This window comes from Tasmannia lanceolata, unplaced genomic scaffold, assembly GCF_043159265.1.
Source record: "Tasmannia lanceolata isolate RefF3 unplaced genomic scaffold, GAP_Taslan_0.1 ptg000012l, whole genome shotgun sequence".
NCBI classification, from domain to species: Eukaryota; Viridiplantae; Streptophyta; class Magnoliopsida; order Canellales; family Winteraceae; genus Tasmannia; species Tasmannia lanceolata.
In genome coordinates this window covers 3,221,607-3,246,115 of record NW_027518689.1, presented here as the reverse complement: position 1 = coordinate 3,246,115, position 24,509 = coordinate 3,221,607, and the positions used below count along the sequence as shown (strand labels likewise).

The window sequence follows — 24,509 nt, the reverse complement described above, 5'->3', positions numbered from 1 at the left end:
AACAAACCATTCAAAGCCCTACAAGCTTGTATGGTTGAAACGTGGAAGTAAGGGTGATTCGTCGAAGGACGGTGTATCAAATTCGATGGCGAATTCTTCTCAACAGGGGGTGTCTGATGCAATCCAAGAATTATCAATAAATTTTGAGGATGGCTATTTTAGGAAGATTCATAAGTGGAAGTTTCACAAGTGGAAAATCAGGAAAGTTTTCATGAATAAGGAGGTATCTTGGCGGAATGGAAACTTGCTAAGCTTACATGATTTTGAGGTATGGGAAACCTTACATTCTTGGAAAGCTTGCAAGCATTGAGATTTAGCAAGTTTCAAGATTTGAAAATTATGATTTCCTATTCCCTTGAGTATTTTGTTTCCTAAAAGGTTATCATTTTCTAATTTAGCTATTTACCAGATTTGATAGGCTCAAGTTGCTTTTCTTATTTGTAGCTAGTTTTTAGCTGAGGAAACTTTAATATTTCAGATAGATATGCCAATATCATTTTAGCTACCATTTAGATTGTGGAAATCTTTTGGAAATCTTTTAGAGATGTAATAAAAGAGATGGAAGATTGGAGTTGGGAGAGTTTTTGAGATTGAATAAAATTTTATCTTCATGGCATACGTGTGATATCGTACGAGTTCTTCTTGTTACTTGTTCTTTCCTGGTTTTTGTTTGATCTTAGTATTTTGGGCTGCGCCAGATTATCAAATCTAAGAAGCAAACTAAATAAGAAAATGATATGCCAACTTTAGGAATCAAAATATTAAGAGAAAAGGAAATTGCATTTTTCCAAATCTTCAAGTTTGCATGATCTTGCAAGTTTCCCATAACACACGTTTCAACTATCTCAGTCATGTAAACTTACAAGTTTCTGCCAAGATTAGGTCCTTATTCACGAAAAATTTTCAAATTTTCCTCTTATGAATCTTCCTAAAATATCCATCCTCAAAATTTACTGCTAATTTTTAGATTGCATCAGAGCAGATTGATCATGCCACCAAAAAGAGGAGGTGTTCATACCATTCTGATGGCAGAGATTGATACACGAGACAAACTAGCCATGCTTCGAAGACAAGTCGAAGACTTAACGGCCTGAATTCTTCACTTGGAAACTTTTGGCCAAGTTGAAGAAACTGAAGAGGAAGATGAAACCCGCCTGAACCCTTTCATGACAGGGTGCAAATGGAGGCTCCAGTGAACCTGCATGAAAGAGACAGCCGCAGTTGGGATTCCAGACTGAAAATAGAGATGCCCGAGTTCCATGGTGGATTGTCCGTAGTAGAGTTCCTAAATTGGTTATGCACGGTGGAAAGAATATTTGAGTTCAAAGGGGTTCCAAACCACTAGCAAGTCCAACTTGTGGCTTTGAAGCTGAGGGGACGAGCCTCTGCATTGTGGATACACTTGGAATTGACACGATCCCATCATGGAAAGTCCAAAATCAACACGTGGGAGAAGATGAAGAAGAAAATGATAGAAGCCTTCTTTCCTTTTATCTACTTTCAATTTCTTTATCAACAACTACAGAATTCGAGAGAGAGAAAGACATTACTTGTCAAAGCGAACGATGAAGACCAAGGTGAACCTATCTATGATGAGTACGAGGATGATGATGAAGACAAAATAGTGGAAATACAACCCATTTATGATGAGTACAAGGACGGGGATAAAATACTAGAACTACATGGAGTTGTTGGGGAAGCCTCGGTCATTCAAAAGAAATGATTTCACTTCAAGACAATTTTGTCGACTATTTTAGAAACAATATTTTTCATTCTACATGTACGATGTCAAGGAAAATTTGCTCGTTTGTTGTCGATAGTTGGAGCTGTGAGAACATCCTATCAGAGTCACTCGCGTCCAAGTTGCAGATCGACATAACAAACCATTCAAAGCCCTACAAGCTTGTATGGTTGAAACGTGGAAGTAAGGGTGATTCGTCGAAGGACGGTGTATCGAATTCGAGGGCGAATTCTTCTCAACAGGGGGTGTCTGATGCAATCCAAGAATTAGCAGTAAATTTTGATGATGGCTATTTTAGGAAGATTCATAAGTGGAAGTTTCACAAGTGGAAAATCCGGGGATTTTTCGTGAATAAGGAGGTATTTTGGCAGAATGGAAACTTGCTAAGCTTACATGATTTCGAGAGATGGGAAACTTACATTCTTGGAAAGCTTGCAAGATTACAAGCTTTGAGATTTAGCAAGTTTCAAGATTTGAAAATTATGATTTCCTATTCCCTTGAGTATTTTGTTTCCTAAAAGGTTATCATTTTCTAATTTAGCTATTTACTAGATTTGATAGGCTCAAGTTGCTTTTCTTATTTGTAGCTAGTTTTTAGCTAATGAAACTTTAATATTTGAGATAGATATGCCAATATCATTTTAGATACGTTTTAAATTGTGGAAATCTTTTGAAATTCTTTTAGTGATATAATAAAAGAGATGGAAGATTGGAGTAGGGAGAGTTTTTGAGATTGAATAAAAATTTATCTTCACGGCATACGCGAGATTTCGTACGAGTTCTTCTTGTTATTTGTTCTTTCTTGGTTTTTGTTTGATCTTAGTATTTTGGGCTGCGCCAGATTCTGTTGCAATTCCAAAAATTAGCAGTAAATTTTGAGGATGGCTTTTTTAGGAAGATTCATAAGTGGAAAATCCGGAAAGTTTTCGTGAATAAGGAGGTATTTTGGCAGAATGGAAACTTGCTAAGCTTACATGATTTTGAGATATGGGAAACTTACATTCTTAGAAAGCTTGCAAGATTACAAGCTTTGAGATTTAGCAAGTTTCAAGATTTGAAAATTATGATTTCCTATTCCCTTGAGTATTTTGTTTCCTAAAAGGTTATCATTTTCTAATTTAGGTATTTACTAGATTTGATAGGCTCAAGTTGCTTTTCTTATTTGTAGCTAGTTTTTATCTAAGGAAACTTTAATATTTTAGATAGATATGCCAATATCATTTTAGCTACTTTTTAGATTGTGAAAATCTTTTGGAAATCTTCTAGAGATGTAATAAAAGAGATGGAAGATTGGAGTTGGGAGAGTTTTTGAGATTGAATAAATTTTTATCTTCACGGCATACGTGAGATTTCGTACGAGTTCTTGTTACTTGTTCTTTCTTAGTTTTTGTTTGATCTTAATATTTTGGGCTGCGCCAGATTGGTATCAGAGCTACTTCGCTCTTGCGGTTGGCGGCGGATTGATCATGCCACGAAAAAGAAGAAGTGTTCATACCGTTATGATGGCAGAGATTGATACACGAGACGAACTAGCCATGCTTTGAAAACAAGTCGAAGACTTGACGGCCCGGATTCTTCAAATTCGTCTATTTGATAACCTTGATGACGCCCTCGAGCCATGGTAGTTGCCTCTTCATGACCAACGACAAGAATCCATGAGAGCTTTGATACCAAATTGGTACGAGCGGAAGAAAGAAGAAATCAATAATCCAAACACAATAGGGAACAAACCCCAAGAAGAAGCTCAATCTTCTCTACACAAAAAGTGTGAATTTTTTTTCTCAAGTATTTTGGAAAGCTCAATCTTCTCATGAAGTGACCGAAGATAGTCTGTAGCCATCGCGAATCCAATCAAATCTCGCTACCAATTTTCCTCTTCAACCCAAGGAAGGAATTTGCTTTGATACCAACTGATGCAGTCCAAAAATCTGGACGCTCTTCGTGGCGCAGCAGCGGATGCAAGATTGATAAAATAAATGAAAAAAAACTCCCTTCGAACACCGTCGCAGGGAATATATTACTTTGATCATCGTCGAAGGGGATGTGATTTACTTCAATCCCGTCGAAGTTGAGTTTCTCAGAGCAAAACTATAAATACTCCTGCAGGTGCTAATCCAAGCAACCAAAAGTTCTCAAAAGAACTCAAAAGCTAAAGGCAAATTTCATTCAATAATCAAAAGTCCCATTACATGTCTCATCCACCTCCTTCTATAGATTAGGATGAATTCTAAAAATGGAATCTCATACAAGCAAAAGAACATCTAAAATTACTATCTTCATATTAAAGGCAACCTAAATATAAAAAGTAAACTCAATCCTAAATGACCTTATTTTGCCCCCCCCCTAGCAAATTCCTGGCTCCGTCCCTGCCTCCACCGACTTCATTATTGAGTCTGAAATTAAAATATACCATCCAATTTTTTAATGAAAATAGTTGGCTGAAATTAATGACGCTGAAATTAAAATATTCCGTCCAATTTTTTAATGAAAAATAGTTCTGAGAAGGCCGCATATGAGATCAATGGGTTGATCACAAAGCACATGCGTTTACAATATTGCATATCTCTGTTCATAAGATTCCTAGGAAACAGAAATACAAGAGGAGGCCAATTTTTTAATGAAAATAGTTTCGGAGATGGCCCATCAGATCAATGGCGTGATCACAAAGCACGTCTGTTCACAGTAAAATAATGCAAATATCTGTACAGAAGTTTCAAGAGAGATATTCTTTCTTATTTCTTAATACAAAATAAGAAGCACGTTGGGCATTCATTGCCTCTGACTTGCACTTGTAATCTTTTCTCTCTTTTAATCGGCTCTCTGTGAGATTGTCTAGCAAATCCCTTATACTTTAGTCTCCATTTAACTTGGAGACTACTTATAAAAGGACGTGTGGAGTAGTAGCCTGTAAGGATCATCCAATACAACCATGGGCTCGGAGGGAAATGCACCCCCATGTGTGGTGACTAGATCATTTGGCCCAGCCTGTGTACTAGCGATTGGGACCGCAACTCCGCCCATGGTGGTGGATCAGAGCACTTTCCCTGATTACTACTTCAAGATGACTAATAGCGAACACATGGTAGATCTAAAAGATAAGTTCAGGCGAATGTGTAAGTAGGCTTTCAGTTTTCTTCTTTTCTTAGTTTCATTCGTAGTTTTAACACTCCTCGTTCATCTTGGACTCCCCCGAGTCAACTCCCTTTTACCTTGGCTGCGTCCTGCGTTTTGCCTGGGTGCAACTCGGGTCAAGTTTTTGGAATTCAAGTTGAGCTTTTACCTTAAAATTTTAGCAACAGCTTGAACCCAACCCGACCCAAGTTGCACCCGTGCTTTTGCCTTGTAGAGTAAAAAATAACTCCTACTGTCACGAGTTAAGACAGCATTGCGGTAATTATGTTCTTGGACACACCCCCGCCAAGTTGAAGAAGATGCGCATCTATGTTTTTAAACACTGGTTTCATCTATTATTGCCATCCCCACTTCCATAACGTTTATTTGTTGAGCCACAATGTAAATAGGTTATACCCAAAAATCATTTCCATGAAATGGGCTGTATGGTATTTGTTGAAAAATACCAGACTATACGACCACACACAGTATAGAATCTCCCGTTATAACTAGTTTATGGGTCCCACTACACATGCCAGCAGCGATCCAGGTCATTGATTTGGTGATTCCACGATTCAAAAGCCCTGATTGCCTCCCTGTGTACATGTGTCATATCTGCTCAACCGTTGTCTGATAATGGCACTACTCACTTTGTTTTACCATTTTTAATTAGCTTTTCACAACTATTATAAGACTCAAGATGGTATCAACATCTAATAATAGAACTGAAAAATAACAAAGTTAGTAGTGTCTGATAATGGCACGACTCACATTGTTTTACCAGTTTTAATGAGCTTTTCGCAACTGTTAAATAACTCAAGATGGTACAACATCTAATAATAGAACTGAAAAATAACAAAGTTAGTAGTGCCATTATCAAATTGTGATAACAGGATATTAGTCCCCTATATTTATGCTGGCCTGACGGGTTTAAATATCATTTACATTTATGCGGGCCTGACGGGTATCATTTCCGCGGAATTGCCTAGCAAATCCAAAAAAATAAAATAAAATAAAAAAAAAAAATTATATATATATATATATATATATATATATATATATATATATATATATATATATAGAAGAATATGTTCGTGCGCTCAAGCTCTAATAAGGAATGGTGCGCTTGAGTGCACCAATCACTTGGGTCCCACAATTTCTATGAGGATCCAAACCATTCATTTGCAAGGGACTATCATAGATAGGGTGTGTACCAAAAATCAGCTCCATTGAATCATCCTAACCCCTCCAAAAGTGGAGGGCAAAAATGGGCAGATTTGTGGTCTGTCCATTTTGACCTCCAGAAATGGATGGGTTAGGATGATCCTATGGAGCTGATTTTTTGTACACACCCTATCTATGTAAGGCTCTTTCTAGTGAATGCTTTGGATCATCCTAACAATGTGGCCCTCATTGGTTTGAGAGCTCAAGCTCACGAATATGTTCCAACGCTCAAGCTCATATAGCTTATATGAGCTTGAGGGCCCAAACACATATGGGCGTACATTGTTAGGATGATCCAAAGCATTCATTTGAAAGGCCCTTACATAGATAGGGTGTGCACAAAAAACCAGCTCCATAGGATCATCCTAACCCATCCAAAAGTAGAGGGCAAAATAGACAGACACCGTTTGCCACAAATCTGCCCATTTTTGCCCTCCGCTTTTGGAGGGGTTAGAATGATCCAATGGAGCTGATTTTTGGTACACACCCTATCTATGATGGGGCCTTGCAAATGAATGGTTTGGATCACCACAAAAAATGTGGGACCCATGTGTTTGGGCCCTCAAGCTCATATAAGCTATATGAGCTTCAAGCTCACAATCATTTTCCTCATATATATATATATATATATATATATATATATATATATAGACGAAAATTCTGAGCAACTAATTTTGTCTCGATCACCTCCCAGTTGACTCACTTTCAAAGAATCAACTAGCCATGAGTCAACTCACTGAGTTGCAGGTTTATAATGAAGGAACCGAGTCTTTCCAAGTTTAACAACATCCATTTTACTTGCAGGCGAGAGATCAATGATAAAGAAACGTCATCTATGCTTGACAGAGGAGATAATGGGAGATAATGAAGGTGAACCCCAACGTTTGCGCCTATAGTGCACCCTCACTCAATGTGCGCCAAGACCTGATGGATGCGGAGGTGCCCAAACTAGGCCATGAAGCAGCCATCAAGGCCATCAAAGAGTGGGGCCGACCAAAGACCGACATTACCCATCTCATATTTTGTAACAGTGGTGGGGCCTCCATGCCCGGTGCAGATTACGAGTTGGTCAAGTTGTTAGGCCTCTCCCCATCTACAAACCAGTTCATGCTCTACCAAGTAGGTTGTTATGCTGGGGGCACAGTTCTTCGGCTAGCTAAGGATATAGCTGAAAATAATCGCGGGGCCAGAATTCTGGTAGTTTGCTCGGAGATCACCGGCATTGGATTCCGTGGCCCGAGTGAGACTCACTTGGAGAACCTTGTGGGCCATGCGATTTTCGGTGATGGGGCTGCGGCAGTGATCGTGGGGGCGGACCCACTTGACATGGTGGAGTGTGCATTGTTTGAGCTAGTTAAGGCCTCACAAAAGTTGTTACATGGGACTGAAGGTGACATAGAGGGTCACCTAAGGGAGGATGGGCTTGTGTTTAGCCTAAAACCGGAGATCCCCACACATATTGCTACAAATGTAGGAAAGGTATTGGCCGAGGCGTTCAAGCCGTTTGGAATTTCCGATTGGAACTCACTGTTTTGGGTGGTGCACCCGGGAGGGCGAGCGATCCTCGACGAGATGGAGATGGAATTGGTATTGAGGCCAGATAAGTTGAGTAGTGCAAGGGAGGTGCTAAAAGAATTTGGGAACATGTGGAGCGCTTGCGTGCTCTTCGTGATGGATGCAATGCGGAAGAGATCGGTTCGGGAAGGACTCGACACAGTGGGGGAAGGACGTGAGTGGGGTGTACTCTTTGGGTTTGGACCAGGGCTCACGGCTGAGACCATCGTCCTTCGACGCCCCCCAGGCTCAAAGTCCTGAAAAAATGCATGATATGTGTGATGGGGAATTATTATTATTGTACGTGTAGTGGGAAATGATATGTCCCCCCTCTTCCAGCATTTCCACCCGTTTTATTTGTGATCCAGCAATAATTGGCATATATTTCCTGTATCTGATGTATACTAAAAAATAAAAAAATGCCATGTTTGTCAGTTGTGTTCATTCAGAGTCAGTGTTTTGTTTTCTGTTAAATTAGATGTAGAGCTCATTGAGGCGCGTTTATAGTCATCAATGTATTTGAAGTTTCCAATTCAATAAAGATTTGATTCCAGTGTTATCAGTATTCTTATGATTCACTCTTAGATCTAATGTTTAAATAACTAAAAACACCCTCCTCAGATGAGGATGCAGGCGAAATTTCCCTCGAGATCTGAAAGATTGTCAAACGAGAGAAAGAGCATCTAGCATAGCCACTCAAAGAAGAAATCGAAGTTATCGATAGTGGTATCGAAATCCGAAGCTCGGGAAAGATGGATTGGAAAAACTTTATCTCCCGAGGAGCGCAAAGAATCGATAAACTTATTTAGAGGGGTTCATGATAGTCTTGCTTCATCCTATAAGGATAAACCAGGAGAATGTCTTGTGTGGTGCAATGCAAGACTTCATTGGCTTTAGACATTCAGTCGAAAAGCAAGATCCTAGAGAGTGAAATATCAAGCATCAAGTGAAGCCGATGGAGACATTGAGAGAAGACTTTCAGATACAAAGTCGCATTCATAGAACTTGATCCCCAAAAAGAATACTTAGGTTATGCATTTTGGTGAGATTTCAAGTCATAGTGTTCAAAGAGTAGGGACAATTCTCATGTCCAAAAGAAAGAGTGCATCCAAAAGAAAGAAAAGCATGAGAGAAAGACAAAAAGAAAAAGGGAATGTGTCCCTAAGACAACTCCTTAGGAATATCAAAGACTTAGATGATGGAGTCAATGAGATAGATTGAATATGAGAGAATCAACTTCAGCATTTGGAGACTATTGAGAGTTGTGGAATCTTGGACATGGATTCGAGATCTTCAAGATGAGAGTTGAACATCGTGGTTGAAGTCTTGCCTGCAAATACCGCAAGACTCCTCGACAAAAAAATTCAAAGCCATTGAACATTGTTCCTCAATGAGCTTGTATATTAAAACATCAGGAGGCCATCCTTGGACGTTTGAGCCTTTATAGCCAAAATCCTAACGTCAGAAAATTCATTTGTAAACTTTTGAGCTAAAAAGTAAAATCAAACAATTGTTTTTCAAACACATAATAAACCAAGGGTGTTTTGCACCCGAACTACGTTGGACCTGATCCCCAGCTCTTCAGGGGTATGTAGGCAGCCTGGTTTGCCAGGTTCGGTCAACTTTTGGAATAAAAGCAAAATTATTCCCTTTCAATCTTTTTGAAACTAAAAGCTAAACTATTCTTTGCAAAACCCCAAAAGGGCAAACTACGAGGACCTGATCCTCCATTTTTGGGGTAAGTAGGCAATCTGGCTAGACCAGATTCAATCGAAATCATTTGAACCAAAGAAACATCCTACCATTTTGAACCCAAGCCCACCTAGAAAGTCTTTCTGATGAAACAAGCGAAGGTTCAAGGCGAATGAAAATAAAACAGAAAGAAAGGAAAAGAACAAGAGTCTGAAAACCCACTACATTGAAAATCCGAAAGGGCGGCCTAGATAAAGTCATGAGCTTGCTAAGTTAACAACCAAAGGGGTTGACTTATGCAAAAGCAAGGGTAGCGGTCTGCTAGATTGAAAACTCGAGAAGACAATCTAATCAAAGGCGAAGACTTCCTATAATTAGTGAGCTAATGAGAAGTAGGAGTTCCTCAGTCATGAAGAATTCTGAGTTTAAGTAGTATGAGAATTCCAGGCAAGAGTTGAGATAAGTATTCCGCAAGTCTGAAAACCTGGAAGACATTAGTTGCGACTTCCTGCAAAGAGAGAAATCAATGAGATGGAGAAGTAGTCTTCAAACAGGGCAGGATCTCGGAATCAGAGTAGTGTCGGTGAGATTTGGTTTGATATATTTCTAAACTAGGGGCATTAAGACTCAGCAATCCGAAGGGGTAATAACCATGATAGAAATTCTGATAGAGGAAATTAGTGCCTCTTGACATGATTTTGGAGATTATTTTGAGAGTGGCTACTAGCCTTACCATAAAAAATAACACATCAGATCTAAGGGTGAATCAAAAGTGAGTCGAGTCCCTCAAATAACGTACATACTCTTTGATCGTCTTTGGAAGTATGTTCCTCATTTGTATTTGTTTTCTTTCAAAGTCCAAATTGTCTGACACTGGAAGAATGGTGTATGCCTTTCAAAGTGAAAAAAAATCAGGATTGACCCTGGTTTAGGTATCAGAGAAAGGCAAGAAATCCTGTTCAGATATGATGAATATACAAGTTTCAAGCGATGAGGGGTGGAAAGAACGAACCTCAAGCGGTGGTCAATGAAAGGAGGAAACCTCAAGTGATGAACAACAACGAAAAGAGAAATTTTCAGGCTCAGCCATTATCCTATCTTTATTCTAAAGAAATAACCTATGCAAATCCATATTTTCCTTACCTACCCTGGTTCAGCTTTCCTTGGAACTCTTGTCAGGAAAGTACAATACACTGGGGGCATCAATTATGTTACGTCATAAAAGATATCAAGCACACAAAGGCAATCGATGCTAATGTTTTCAACAAGTTCAAATAAGAGAGATACGAGTATATCTCGAGCCAAATTTCTAAACTTCTCAAATGAGTTCACTTTCCAAAAGAGTCAATGTTCAAAAAATCAACTACCCCAGCAAAGTCTAGAATTTGCTCCCGCAATCTTCAAGCCTCAGCTGAATGCTTTTCACCTGTTAAAGAATAGTCGATATCCAAATCACTGCAAGTCACCTGAGCGTCGTCATCAGCAAGGAACTAGTATTGTAGACACCCCCATTTTGCTGCGTTTTAGCGAACAAAGATTTTCCATTTTAGGCATTTTCCACTGCTTTCCATCAATTCACATCTCTCATCCTTCTTATTTCCTTCCATTTTCATTCTAACTACATTTTCCATGGAAAATTGAAAGGTCTGAATTCGATGGGGGAGTGGGAAACCTTATTTTTATACTAGAAATTCGATGGGGGAGTGGGAAACCTAATTTTTATATTAGAAATTCGAACTGGAGACTCAAGTAAGGCCTACTACAAAGAGGAATTGAATTGCACCCACTGGGTCTCGACCAAAATGAGTGGACCCGCTAGAGTTTCAAAATTGATGTTTGCTATGGATTTTGGCCCAAATAAATGAGCCCGCAAAATTCTAAAATTCGATTTTTATTTCCCTACGAGTTTCGGTTAGCATAATTAGGGGCCCACAAAGTGTTTTAATTTTGTCTTTACATAGGGGAATTAGATTTACGTGGAATTCGGCTTTGAATAGTGGGGCCCACTATATCCTTTGGAATTCGGCTATTATTTCGTGGGAATTTGGTTAACACCATCGTGGGGGCCCACCATTTTTATTAAAAGGATTTGGCCAATATAGGGTGTTTTGCTCTAATAGAAATTATTCTTGACCACTATACTGTACGGACCACATTATGCAAGCTTACACCATATAAAATTTCTAGTAAGAGTTCCGATGGGAGTTGAAAGAATAACATCTTTTTTAGTATTCAACCAACTTAAGTGGGACCCATTTGGAATATATCATAAGACAAAGAGGAATGAATGGGTTGAATTTCCTTTTCTAATACAAACTCAAACGGAGTTTCTCTTGGAGTTGGAATCATGACTTATAAAAAATAGAAGAAAAGGGCATGCCACCATGACCGAAGCGGTTCTTTCTCGGACGGTCAACCTCCTTAACGCTCACGATGTCTGGAGCACTTTGGAATCCACTTATTCCGCTCATTCCACTGCTCGCATTGTCCATCTTCGCGGCGAACTTCAAGACCTGCGCAAAGGCTCCCTCTCTATTCTGAAATACCTAAATCGTATAAAATAATATTTCTGATACCCTTGCCATTGCCCAATCTTAGGTTGACGATAATAATCTTGTCACCTATGCTCTGTCAGGACTTGGTCCAGATTATGCTAGCCTCACCACGGCCATCTCCGTTTAAAAACCTCGCCCTTCTTTCAAAGAATTATATTCTGTCGTCCTTAGCCATGATCTATTTCTTGAGCGTACATCTCAAGTTGCTCGAGAACAAGTTCCAGCCACTGCTTTTGTGGCCACCCAATCTCGTCTGAATTCTCGTGGGCGCAACCGTGGCCGACGTGGCCGTGGGTCAACTCTGCCACGACCCGTTCCTCCTGCCAACCCTCACTCTCGAGTTCTTAGCCCTGCCCCCAATCTCATTCCAAACTCCTCTCTCATATGCCAACTTTGCTCTAGGCGTGGACATGAAGCTCTCCAATGCTATCGCCGTTGGGATCCCGCTCTCCAACCCGAGGACGTCAATCAAGCCCTTGCCGCCATGAACATCAATAGTATGGATCAGCAATGCTATCCCGATATAGGAGACACTAATTATATGACTCCGGCCCTTAACTGAAATTCCACATAGCAACCCAAGAGGGGGGTGAATTGGGTTTCTTTTGAAACTTTATGTATTTTAAAAACTTAGCACACACTAGTTTTAGTTTAGTTTAAAAAGATTAAGAGATTCCAATTCAAGAGTTAAGGCACTAACCAATAGAGAAGAGAGGAAGAGATAAGAAGGTTGACACAAGATTCTTATAGTGGTTCGGTCTTAACCCAAGACTTACTCTACTCTTCTCAAGTTTCTGTCCTTGAGAATTCCACTAGTCTTCTTCCAAGGAACTTAAATACGGCGTTCCTTCCGCCAAGTACAATCCAAGCTTCAAAGCTTCAAGAGTCTTAAGTACGGCGTCCTTTCTTGCCAAGTACAATGTAGAGATGAAGAAGTAGCTCACTTGCCTCTAGATAGGCTGATTATATGTAAAGAACACTCACTCTCAATAAGAAATGAAAAGTACAAATCAATCCTAAAATTTCACAAAAGTATTTCAAGGTTTAGGCACAAAGAAAGGATGTGAGAGTGATTAAGGATCAATAATGATGCTAAGGTAAGTGTTTAATGATCCAAGATGGTTAGGTAAGTTATGAGAGAGCTTAAATGAGCTCTAGACCATCATATATATAGTGGAGACTCAAATATGACCGTTTGGGAGTCTCTAACGGCTAGTACGGAGGCACTGCACAGAGCTCCGTCATAGCCGTTGCCCATAAAAAAATTTCGGACAGGCAGCTCCAGGAGGTTCCATGGAGTTTCGTGAACGGAGCTCCGTGGAAGCAGCTGGAACTGAATATTAGTTAAACTATTATGTGTTTTGTTTGGCCTCCGGAACTTTGATTTTCTTGTATAGTTTGTGACGCCCTGTGGGTTCAACCATGTATGAACACGACTATGGTATTCACATGCATGTATGGTCCATTTTTAGGGTTATTTTTGTCCTCTTTTTTGTGCCTTGAAAATTAAATGTGAAATGTGAGACAAAATACATTCTAAGTATACTTTGGTCTTCATTTTGATGGCCTTCAACTAGGCTTCGTCTTCGATTCGATCAAGTCTTTTGATCCACGTGCGCATAGCTTTAGCATTTGGAGCGATCTCCTTCCTTGAGTTCACTTTGTCCTTGCAATTTGGCTTTGCCTTGGGGGAACATGGATCTTGCCTTATTTTTGCTTTGCTTTGCCATTGATATCTTAATGTCTTTGACTTGGTCTTGATCACTAAATGATTAGGCCTTTGAGGTACATGCTTGAGGTTGCTTGTGCTTGAGACATGATCACTTAAACATCGAGAGGCATTAGTATAAACAAGCATTTTACAACAAATTGAGTTTGTTAATTTTAAAAACAAATGTTTAGGAGTATTTGTTGAACCCTTGGGCTAACAATCTCCCATTTTTTATGATGACAAACACAATTTGCCTTAGGGTAGGAGCTCCCCCTTTTGGGATGAATAGAACAATTAATTCTCCTCCTAATGAAATATTTGATTGACAATTTAAGCATTAATATGTATGAGCTTTGCTCCCTCTCAAATTATACATATAAGTATTATATGAGAGCTCAAGCATTCTCCCCCTTTTGGCATCAGAAAAAAGGTGAATCGTTAAGGGAACAAGCCTAGGGAGAATAATAACATATGTCACATTCAAGAGCAATAGACAAGCCAAAAAGCAATGGCATTTATGCCAGACAAGCTCAGAATGAGAAGCAACCCAAATTTTATTCATAATGAAAGGCCATGTTGTAGACACCCCCATTTTGCTACACTTTAGAGTAAATTTCACCTCATTTTAGGTATTTTAAAGTTGATTCGCAATCCTAAAGGTCTCTAGGGGGTTCCATTGATCTCCGGAAGATGAGAATTCGAGTTTCCAATCCAGTGAGAAAACCTGCTATTTTTAGAAACTTTTAGGGTTTTCCTCATTTTTATCATCCTAGGGATAATTTGGTCATTTCCAATGAATTCAAAATCACCTTGAAAGTATGTATGAGAAATCTCGAGTCGTTTCGTGAATTTTGGGAAACCTGCTATATTTGGAAATTCTCAGGATTTCCCTCATTTTTGCCCATTTTTGCACTATAGAGGTATTTCGGTCATTCCCAAAATGAATCATTTGATCCGTGGACCGTGTTTGAGAAATCCCGAGTCATTTCGTAAATTTTGGAAAATCTGTTATTTTTGGAAATTCTTAGGGTTTCCCTCATTTTTACCCATTTTTGCACTACAGGGGTATTTTGGTTATTTTCGGTGTGTCCCATTTGACCCCAGGTTGTATCTAAGAAATCTTGAGTAAATCTTTGAACTTTGAAAAAAGTCGCTAAATTTAGAAACTCACTTGAATTGGAAATTTTGTGAAACGAGGGCATTTTGGGCATTTTCAGGGAATCCCAAGTGATCTTGTTTGATATCCCCCATCAAAAGGAGCCATCTTAAAAAGTTTCTATTTTTGAAGTTTGACTGATAAGACTTTTCATTTTTAACTTTCCTCTTTATGGGTGAACCAATTTGAGGGTATTTTGATCGCATTTGGGTCCGTAATGGTCAAACAATGACATTTTGGTCTAAAAAGTTGATTTTCCTAAAGAGATGGCTCGACCAAGTATTGTGGGTGCACCATGGGTTAGGTCTATTTATAAAATGTCGAGTTTAAAAGAATGTTATTGAATTTTTACGGAAAAAACCCGAAACCCATGTGAAAAGGCCCATTGGGCTAAAGCTCGCAAGATGGGGGCTCATGTGGGCTCACCCATGTGGGTCGACCACCATGGTGGGTGCCCCACATGGCTGACCCACATGGGTTGGGTGCCCAACCTTGGTGATGTCATGGCGGTGACATCATATTTGAAAAAAAGAAGAAAAGAAGAATGGTTGCTTAAAATGAGTTTTCCAAAGAGGCAATGTGGAATGGAAATAGCATGCATTGGTTCACAAGAAATTAAGATTGGAATCAAATCAAATTTGAAAACAAGAAATAAAGAAAGCAAGAGAGGAAAATTGGAAACAAGCTAAAGAAAGGAGCTCCCACATTGAAAACTACTAATCCTCTCTTAACCCTAACTTTTTCTATAAAAGCAACCACACATTAACATTTGGGCTACTCTGAAAAATCTGTCCCTCTCTCTCCCCCCTTGGAATTCGTTCCCCCTGTTTTGGTGTTTTGGTGCTCATCTCCTCCACTTTGTTCTACACAAAGTACTCTCATATTTCTTCATATATTCAACATATTAGAGGTTATACAATCATTCTTTGAGGTTTTCTTTTGCATTATAAGGATTAGACAAAGCGTATATCTCGGAATACCAACCCTAGAGACGAGGAGCGCGATCAACAGTAGGTTCCTTCATCTTTATAATATTAAAAGTAGAAAAGCATGCTAGGGTTTTTATTTTTGTATATGGTTTAAATCAATGAATTTGAAATGAAATTTCAGTATATTATAAAATAAATAATAAGTTTTCAAAATCCAGAATTTTATTGAAAAATTAATTTTCCTTAATTTTTCTCCATTTAATAATGATTTTCTTTCATTCTTTATTCAATATGGATTTGAATCTGGTTTTCAAAGTAAGTGTTTGAAAACATAGGTTTTTTAAAAAAATGATATTTTTTTAGTTTAATATAAAATATAAAACCACTAGAAACTTAATTTTCAACCACGGTTCGATCGTTTCATTTTTCATTCTACTTTTTGAAAAATAACCCTGAAAATGGTTATTTCTCGATGAATGAAACCAAAAGTATATCAAATTAAGTCCAAACATCATGAAATTTTATTTCCAGTGCTTTTTTAGGAGTTTTAGATCACCCAAAAATTTTCATATTTTTTTGAATTTATTTAGTTTGAATTTAAATTATTTTAATTTTAGCCAATTTTTAATAAATATCAAATGATTTTAAAAATTGTTTACATTTTCTAGATTTTAATTTTAATTATAAATTGAATTTTGAAAAAATATTTTCTTTATTGTTTTTTAATCGATGCTCCGTTTTGCGTGCCACAATTCTTTTTTATATCAAATGAATTGATTTTCAAAATTTTTATTTACAAACTAGTAACATAGGTTACTGGAACATTAGAAAAAAAATTTCAAAGGATTTTACAAAGTTTTGTTATAATTTTTGAATTATTTATAATAAACGGGTTTTGATTTCAAGAAAGCATATTGATCTTTTTTCCTTTTAAAATCAATTTTATAGAGAAATTTTAATTTTTAGATTCTGAAATTTTGATAGAAAATCTTATAATTCATTTTATATCATATGTGAGTTTTTCATTATTTTACGATGTTAGTAATCATGTGTTTATGATTTTTCTTTCGAAATAATCTAATTTTGTGATATTAAAAATTGATAGTAAATCACCTTTTAAATTCATAAAAATTTTACAGTAACTTTCTCTGGTTGAGAGGAAGCTACTGTAAACATTTGAGATCATTTATATTAGATTTGCTATAAGTTTTTGTGTAAATCTATAATCTGGACAAATATCTTAAAAATTGGAAAATTGATAGTAACTCACCTCAAAAATTTATGAAAATTTTAGAGTAACCTTCTCTGGTCAAGATAAAGCTAATGTAGAAATTTAAGCTTAAGTAGATTAAAATTGCTATAGGTTGCTTTGAAAATCTATAATCTGAATTGAAACCTTTAAAATCCTTAAGAAAATTGAAATTAATTCAAAGTATCATGAAAATTTTCAGAAAATTCTAATTTTTCATCATGTATTCAATCTTTAAACCATCGAAACAGAAACCTTAGGAATCATTGATTTCCTTCATAAATTTGCTATACTATGATAGCTTAATAGCCAAGATTGCGTTCATAATCGTATCCTAATTGCGATCAATCCTCGATAATTTGAGCATTTAAATTATAGTATGTTGTTGGCTCAGAGGTCCACTGTCTACGGAAATCCTGAGAAACATGCGAGGCAATAACATATTATAACTTACGTACTAAATTATGCAAGGGTGGAAAGCACGATTCCCTTCTATGGATGCAACTCAAGACTGGAATTTGTCAAGCCTTAAAGCCTTTGGTATTCCTTAGATGTTTAAGAATCGAAAATCTTTGAAAAATTAAAAAAATATTTAACTTAAAAATTCGGGTCAATCTAACCCCTATGTTTGGAACCGTTGGATTACGGTCTCTCATCGTAGGAACCTTTAGGGCCCCTTAGAAGTACTTACGTCACGGTGTGTTCTAGATTTTAGGGTGTTCTAGAGTTAGGAGTTCAGCCTCATCACGACCGATTGCTATTATTATCAATTGAGTCATAGATCTAGTTACACTAGTTACCATTTTTTTTCATCGGACAAGCCTAGTTACCTAGGATGTAGGTTCACCTGCATTAGTCTAAGGGATGTCTTGCACTTTGATAGGACCATATAGCATCTTAGATGTAGTCCCAGGATAATACAATCTACTCAACTTGAATTAAATAATCTCTTGAAAACTGTTGAAACAGTTAATCCAGTCTAGATTGGTGTCCTAGATGTCTTAGGCATGTAGCTTAGTTCAGGCACCAAACTACGATCGACTTTGATTCCAGTGAGGCTTGGATACGTAGGCAGCTTTGGATGCTTGGATGGCATATCGAGCACGAGTCGGCCCACCACAAATGGTGGGGTTTTGTATGTTAGTTTTTTTTAATTGAATTAATTAAAATATATAGTATTTTTCATAAATTAGAATTTTAGGAGAACATTCACTTAGATTGAATCCAAACAAATTAAGAAAATCAAGATACACATTAGGAATTATATTGAAATTATATTTTACGATGCACGTCACATAGTTCACATATTAATATAGAGTTAAATGAGCCATTTAAAAAAAATTCAAGAGAGTTAACTTTAAAAATTGAAGACCGGATTATCAGGCAAGAATGATGCATGTGGTGGTGATTCCCCATACCTTCCATTCTCGTAATCAGGTAACAAATCTAGATTTCTGGTCACTTATGGGTTCTAGATCTCTCATCTAGGTGGTGACTCTGTCATTCTTTTGACGTGAAATTCAGATTGCTTTAGTGATCCCAAGTTCACGGAAATGATGAATTAAATCAATAATAAAAAGCACACGCCAATCGCATGGGTACGAGAGACCAAGAGGGGGAGGCGGGCCGCACCCCTCTCGAGGGATCGGGTCCCACACATACATAAGAGTAAAAATAAGGAAAGTGCTTGGCCAAACACTCCCATACATCAAGTACACACTGGCTAATACATAGAGATAAGATAAACTAGAGATAAACACACTAGATAGAGCCTACATACAATAGACACAAGGTCATACAAGCTATCAAAACATAACATCAACCCACAACAGAATGACAATCCCTAAAGAAGCATCAACTAGATAAAGCTGGAACAATCAGAGCGCGACTAGTCCTCTGAAGGAGCCGGAGGGTGAGATGAACTGCCTTGAGATGGATCACCCTGTCGTGCTGGAAACATCTCGCGAAGGGAGCTCAACTGAGTGTCCATATGACTGCAGAGCGAGTCGAACTGAGCTGTCATGGAGCACTCAAGGGCCTCCTGCATGACAAAGAGATCATAGCGAGTGCATGGCTGAGAAAGGTCTGTCTCGTCATCGTCGTCATCATCCTCAGATGCCTCCTCCTCGGAGGTGTCCTCATCTTCTATCTCTTCTTCCTCAACCACAGGAGCGACTTTCAATTGCATGCGTCGAACGGTGCACTCATCAAATAGAGCAGTACGGGTGCATGTCATCTCACCACTAAGGGGAACACCATAGGCTTTGAAGATCCGGGTCAAGAGCATCCTATAAGGCATGGAGGAATGGGACCGAGTAGGAGCCTCACTCATGAAATGGAAGATGATGTTGGCAAGATTGAGAGAACGATTTGCTAAAATGCACTATATGATGAAAGCCCAAGGGGTCTCAATGCGTCTGTGTTCCCACCGCGAGGGGTGATTTGCTAAAAATGATGTTATGTAACATTTTGGAAGCAGGTTTGAGATGGGTGACTGAACCTTAATGTGAGGATCATATTGATTAGCAATGGTTTGATAGAGCCGGAGATGAGGAACATCGGTTTTGTCGATTTCATCATCAGTCCAAAAGTAGTCATCACCACCAGCAGGAGAAACGCCAAAGAGAGTACTAAATTTATCTTGATTGATCTTGATGGGGGTTTGCTTGACTTGGGTTTGAATGATAAAATTCGACAGAGAAATTCGAAGATTCGCGTAGAAAAGCTTGACCAAGCGAGGGTAGACACGTTTGGACATGAAGGATGGGTGTCCAACCCAAGTTGTTAAAGCATGTGGTGAGATCAAAGTGTTGAAGAGCAACGGGTTCTACGTAGCTACCCGTGAGAATGCCATGATGGCGGATTTTGTTCCATGTGGAACGGGCCGCTTTATCTTTGAAAGGAGAAGGATGCTCTTGTTCGGAGGCCGGTTTCCTTGCTCGTTTGGGTGCCGTTTCGTCGTTGCGACGACCACAGGAGGATCCTTCATCACCTTGCCTAGTTCTTGCCATTAGGGTTTGGATGAGGAAAAGTAGGAATGAGGGTTTGGAAACCTAAGATGGAAGGAAAAGGAGGAGAGAATGGAAGGAAATGAAGAGAACCTAGATGGATTTGAAAGGAGGAAGAGAAAGCCCACAAAAACAGTAGAGAATGAGGAGAGAAAAAGAGGGATTTTATGATTTGGAGGTGGAAGAAAAGAAAAAGAAAGAAAATTTTCAGATTTGGGGAAAAGTGGGTTTTGATGGAAGAAAAAGAGGGAATGTGGGGTTTTGGAGGATTTGCAGGAAAGGAAATGAGAGAGGAGTGCTAGGGTTGCAAAGATGTGAAGAAATGACCCAAAAATGAGTGTAAACCCCGTGATATAAGTGGGCCCGAGCATGGCTCGGGTCCCATTTTTAAAAACGTCCAGGCAGTTTCATGGAGCGACCATCCTTGGAATTTCATGGAGTATATTCTAGACTCTGCTAGGATAAAGATTTTTCAAAGAAACTCAACTCCAAAGGATAACAACATGACTAAGAAGCTCAATACAAAGAGTGTTCAAACTTTTCTAGTCTCTATTTGACGAAAATATCTATCTCAAGTATCAATGATTAGTTGACATCTTTTATGACGTAAGTCATAAAAGATGCCCCTAGTATGATTCTTCCATGTCAAAATTCATTGAAGAGCAACACAAAAGAAATTGGCAAAAGGCTTTTATTAATGCACACTTGAGATTACAACAGATTCTTCTCGTGAACACTTGGGTTTACAAGGCCTTTCACAAGTACCAAAAACTTGTTCTGTTCAAAATTCTCTTTCATCTCTGCCATTTACTGATACTGGAACTGAGCTAAAAGCTTGTCAACATCTGAACACTACTCTGCTTTACATTATCCACACGAGCCACAAATTCTCTGCTTCTTTGAGTCTCTGAGTTTTTATCACCCCGGCTTTGGGAGGAAGACTGACTAAACAGGACTCTAAAAACTGACCTCGACTCGACAAAAGAAAGACTTTGACAATTAACGAACGAGGACATTAATAGACACATGACTCAATTACTAAGAGAGACTGAAATCTGCTTCCTAGTCTGATACATATTTCAAAATGGTTAAAAGTTACCACTCATAGAATCTTTTGAATACCATGTTTAAAGGTGTTTCCATCCTTTTTTGGTATCTTCGTATGGTTATTATCCCTTTGGATTGCTTAGTATCAATTTCCCTAACTCAAAGAGTAACAAAAGAAGTTCTGTTGGCGTTTACTTAGACATTAATGAAGAACCAAAAAGAAAATGAAAGTTCAACTGGCTTTCAAAAAACTCTGTTCTTCATGAAGTCCTTGCCATGACTAAATCACCCTTTTGGGTTTTCGATTTAGCGGACCGCATCCCTTAATTTTTTGCCTGGACTGTCTGCCCTTGTAGATTTTCCATCCAGCAGGCTCAGCACCCTGATTTTTGCCTAAGTTGCCCTTTCGGGTTTTCAACTTAGCGGGTCTAAGACTCCATCATTTTTCTTTCTTTCCGTTTCTCTACAAACCCAGGCCTAAAATTCACCAGAAGGACTTTCAGATAGGCTTAGGTTTAAACAAGTTTAAGTTTTGTTTGTTTGTGTGTATTTAAACCGAATCTGGACCCTCCAGACTGCCTACGTATCCCTGAAGAAATGGGAATCAGGTTTGCGTAGTTCGCCCATTTGGGTTTCAGGGATTTTGTTTTCAAAATGTTACGAGAGATGTGACCGAACTTGAATTGATTAGGCTACCTACATACCCTGAAGAAAGGGATCAAGTCATAACGTTGTTCAGACCACTTTTTTTATTAAAAAAATGTCCCTAGTTTGGGTTTATCAAAGAAAATAAGTTTTTTTTATATTGGCCCAAAGGGTTTGCAAACAGTTTTAAAACATGCAGGTTGTTGGCTCAAAGCTCTAATCGGTCAAAAATGGAGTAATTACTCTTCTTAGATGTGGGTGTTACTCTTTCCATCTTTTAAAAATTTGGGAGATTTTGTATCATTTTCGATTTTGTTTTTCATCTCACGGATAATGCATATTAGAGAGACTGTGTTTGTTACAATCCCTGCGTTTTCCATTTCTCATCCTTTTCCTCTCACAATTTCATATATCTACCATGAAAATGGAAAAAAAAACATAGATCTCAGATTTATGGAATAAAATCATTCAAATTCTAAGTATAATCAATCGTATAACGAATAATAATTAGTTGATAACTGTAATGTGAAAAATCGCTGAAATTAGCTAATTAATTTATAACTGTAATTGTTTTTCATCTCACGGATAATGCATATTGGCTTTCTGGTGTACTTAAGCATAATATTTTTTTAACTGATCCAGGTTTGTAGGTTCATTTATTTTTTCTCAATTTTCATCGAGGAGTCTTACGATTTTTCCTAGCAGGACTTCATCGACAATATAAAGACCAGACTAGTTTGGCCTGAATTTTCCTCGAGGATCAAATACCGGCGCCCTGTAGGACTTCAAAACAAGATCTCCAGGCTTCAAATCTTGGACACGAACTTTCTTATTAAAAGCTCTCTCAATTTGTCTTTGATATCCCTGGGTATGGTACAAGGCTCTCAGCCTCTTCTTATAAATCATCTACAACTCATCATGTCTGGCTTTTGCCCATTCAAACTCTGGTAAGTCAGCTTCCATCATCACTCTCAAAGAGGGAATTCTTAGCTCAACAGGGAGAACTGCCTCCATTCTGCACACCCAAGAATACGGAGTCACACCTGTAGAGTATCTGATCAATGTCCTATAAGCCCATAAGGCATATGGAAGTTTATTCGACCAATCCTTATAAGTCTCAGTCATCTTATTGATAATGACTTTGACATTCTTGTTCGCTGCCTCTACAGCCCCGTTTGTTTGAGGTCAGTAAGGAGATGACTTGTAATGTCTTATCTTGAACTCTTCACACAGGTGTAAAACCTCCTTTTTGAAATGTGACCCATTATCTGAAATTAACTCGTGAGGTACTCCGTATCTGCAAATGATGTTTGTAAGGATAAACTTCGCAACTGTGTTCGAAGTTATGGAAGCATATGATGCAGCCTCTATCCACTTTGTAAAATAGTCAATAGCTACCAGAATGTACTCATGTCCACTCGAGGATCTTGGATAAATCTTTCCAATGATGTCTATTCCCCATACTGAGAACGGCCATGGTGAAGTTAAAGAATGCAACTCCGAAGGAGGAACATGAATAAGATTTGCATAGACTTGAACTTATAGCATTTCTTCACAAATGCGAAGCAGTCTACTTCCATTGTAGGCCAATAGAATCCAAGTCTCAAAATCTTTCTAGACAATATTTTCCCATTCATATGAGGTCCAAAAACTCCCATGGTCTGCTCAATAAGTTCTGCAGTTTTGTCTTCTTCTACGCATAGGAGTTGTATGCCATCAAATGACCTTCTGTACAGCTCTTCACCACAAATAATAAAGTTGGCAGCCAACTTTTGAAGAGTCTTCCTCTCTTTGCTTGAAGCTTCTGGAGGATATCCCTTGCCTGAAATAATGTTTCTAATATCTGTGTACCAAGGCTTCCCATCTAGACACCTAGCTGAAATCTTTATAGCATTCTCATGCGCAGGAGCCCACTGCAGTCAGACAACTAGTGGTTGAACTTCCATTATAGCATAAATATCTAACATCGAGGCCAAAGTAGCCAAAGCGTTAGCGAAGTGATTTCTTGTCCTTGACAAGTGAGTGAATGTGATGTTCTTAAACTTCTTGACCAGATATTCCAAATACGTATTATAAGGGATCAATCTATCTTCTCAAGTTTTCCATTGCCCATTAATCTGGCAAATGATCAGGATGGAATCCCCAAACACATCAATGTCTTGAATTTGCAAAGCTAAAGCTGCCTCAAGTCTGACGATACAGGCTTCGTATTCGGCCATATTGTTCTTGCATTCAAACTGCAGCTTGATAGAGATATGAATATACTCCTTCCGAGGGGATACAAGCACAGCTCCTACTCCCTGTCTTTGATTATTGACAGCTCCATCAAAGTACATAAGCCACTTAGTACTCAGAGTCTCTTCTTCAATATCCATGATCTCTTCGTCAGGAAAATCTGCCTTCAAGAAAGCATTCTCCTCAACAGGAGCATCAGCTAGCTGCTCAGCTATAACCCGCCTCTTAACTGATTTCTGAGTGACATAAGTGATGTCGAACTCAGATAACAATAATAACCACCTTGCAGTTCTTCCTGTAAGGGCGGGTTTCTCAAACAAGTACTTTAACGGATCCATCCGTGATAGCAAAAGAACCTTGTTTGACAGCAAATAATGTCTGAGCCACTTAGTTGCCCAAACTAATGCTAGACAAGTCTTCTTCAAAACAGTGTACTTTAATTCATACTCTAGCATTTTTTTACTAATGTAGTAGATAGGCTTCTCCCTTTTAATTTCTGGATCTTACTAAGCAAACATGCATCACATCGCTGTATTCGTGATAGACAAGTATAACAGCAACGGCTGGCCTGAAATGACAGGTGATAAAACAGGAGGTAAAGATAAGCATTGCTTAACTTTTTTAAAGGCCTCCTGGCACTCCTCATTCCATC

General features: G+C 38.4%; 1 pseudogene; it reads left to right on the top strand.

Moving 5' to 3' along the window:
* Positions 1-4,670: 4,670 nt before the first annotated feature.
* On the top strand, positions 4,671-7,891 carry LOC143888294 (chalcone synthase pseudogene; annotated as a pseudogene).
* Positions 7,892-24,509: the final 16,618 nt, after the last annotated feature.